At 42.5% G+C, this 2,311-nt stretch overlaps 1 protein-coding gene across 1 annotated transcript in view; it reads right to left on the reverse strand.

Annotated features, from left to right (window-relative positions):
* dnaaf11 (dynein axonemal assembly factor 11) overlaps positions 1-2,311 on the reverse strand; it is a gene marked incomplete in the record, with an annotated part of 19,096 nt that overhangs the window by 12,419 nt on the left and 4,366 nt on the right.

Below are 2,311 nucleotides of genomic sequence, written 5' to 3' on the forward strand. Positions count from 1 at the left end.
GTTTTTGGTTGAACTCAAAATGTTTTGCACTCAGAACATGAACGTCCTGGGCGGGGCCTAAGGAGGACCTGTGTAAGACGTGTCCCTATTGGTCAGTTTGGACTGAAGAGATTTCCTCGTGCACCCGCTTGTTTCTAGCCTGGTAAAAACCAGACCCCTGTCCTTCGTTTTGTTTCGTACGAGGGTCTGGACTCTCGGCTATAGAGACGTGATTCTTGCAGGAGGCGTGGCCTCTGCTGAAGTTTAAAATGATTGGATCAGCTGGCTGTGACGTATGTCGCTGTGACGGAGGCTAAGCTAAGAAGCTAACCGGAAATCGTGCGCTGTGAACAACCCTACTGAGAGGAGAGAAGTACCGAGCTGAACGAGACGACTGTAAATGAGAGCTGCTGCTTTGTCAGATAAATTTATTTTAATTTGAAGTCTTATCAACACAGACTGGCTTCATTCACTTCCTCCACTGCTGTATGCTAAAATAACTAGCTAACACTGCGCAGAACATCGACGTTCTGTTCTCTGATTGGCCCGAATGAAATTCTCCTAAAGAAATCGTTGTCTGTGGGAGAAATCCCAGACAGAGAGGTGAAGGAAACTAAAACTGAGCAGAAATGTGTAGGAAGGCAAGAGCCAGGTTAGCTTGTTTCTGTTCTGAAACATTTCTGTTAAAAAAAAACTTTGAATTTTTATATTGAAATTGTTTTTTTTTTTTTKTTTGGTTGAAATAACTTGTTGATTTTTTTTGATTGAAATTTTTGTTTGAATAATAAAACACAAAATGAGCTCCATAAAGACGGAGCTGCAGTAGTTAGTCCTGTCTGCTTCCTGATGCTTTTATTGTGAAACACCTCATGTAGGAACAAACAGCTGAGGAACCCACAGAACAAGTTTATAAACCTGATGAACCAGAGATTATAAATTTAAAAAAAAATTAATTATTCTACAAACTGAACTAGACTCTGATAAAAAGTTACAAACGCCCCCGAGATGACGGCGCCCTTAGCGTTTGCCTCTACTGCCTACGCCACGTTGTCACCAAAAAGGTTCATTTATTGTGATTTTTTTTCTCTTATTTGAAGCTTCGTCAGTAAAAAAAACAGGATTTTGGATCAGAGAAAATAAAAAAAGAATAATTTAACAGAAACATGACGTGCTGACAGGAAACACACTGAAGTGGTCACTACCTGTAAAAACTGCTGAGTTGGTCATTTCTGTGTTTAAAGTTGACTCAGCTGTTCAGTGATTATTATGAGAATGTTATAAAGATCCAGTCAGATTTATAAGATATTTTGCTAACAGACGGATCACCTGCTGCCATGAGCAGTATTTTTATTTTGACTCTTTCCGTCGTTCCCTCGGGACCTGAGAGGACCGACGTTCTGTCGGAGTGCCCTTGAGCAAAGAGGAGGCTCAAACCGACCCTGAAGCCTCAGCGGAGCTGGAGGCCTCCTGTATTTATGAGTCCRTAGATCTTTCCTCCGTCAGCTTTATTTGTTTGGTCTTTTATCAGAGTTACAATCCTCGTGACGCCTGAAGCGTCCGGCAGCAGAAGATATATCTGACAGGAAGTGAAAATAAACGTGACGCGAGGCGAGGCGAGGCGAGGCGAGGAGGTCCGGAGACCACGAGCAGAAAACAAGAAGAGTTCAACCTTGAAGCGAGGACGCAGCAGCAGAGCCGTCAGCTGATGTTCGTTTACAGAAACAGAGTAGTTTCATGAACAGAAAATATTTATCTACTGCAGCTGAAAGGTTAAAGGCAGGCCGTAAGTTAGCTGCAGCTAACGGACGTTAGCATGTTTAGAAAGGGTTTTATCTGTAAATATTAAGGTTTGCTGATGTACCGTTACACAGTAACATACTTTGATTTGCTTCCTGTAACTCTTCTAAGTTTTTTTTTTTTTTACTTTGCTTCATTTCAAACCAAAGTTAACGTCTTAAATTAACGTTCCTGTGATCAACAGCTGCTGCTGCTCAGAGGAAACAAACTCATTCATGGCTCCATTTTCCCAGAATCGCTGGATTTTCTTTAATAGACGCTGAAAATTCAGCTGAAAGATTTTCTTCATCGAGTTGAACAAACCAGATCAGTGTGATCTGGTCCAGAGGAGTCCAGTCCTGGTCCTGGTGGTCCACTGTGTTTCTCTGCTTTGACATCTGATTTGATTGATTAACAGGATTCTGCAGAACCTGAAGACCTGAAAAGAGCAGGGAATCATCTCAGACCTGCTGTGGGGACCCGACCACGACCAGGACTAGGACTGGGACTGGGACTGGGGCTGGAACTGGTCCACAGAACTGAACAATGTTAGTGG

The sequence above is a fragment of the Austrofundulus limnaeus genome, unplaced genomic scaffold (assembly GCF_001266775.1).
Source record: "Austrofundulus limnaeus strain Quisiro unplaced genomic scaffold, Austrofundulus_limnaeus-1.0 Scaffold315, whole genome shotgun sequence".
NCBI lineage: Eukaryota > Metazoa > Chordata > Actinopteri > Cyprinodontiformes > Rivulidae > Austrofundulus > Austrofundulus limnaeus.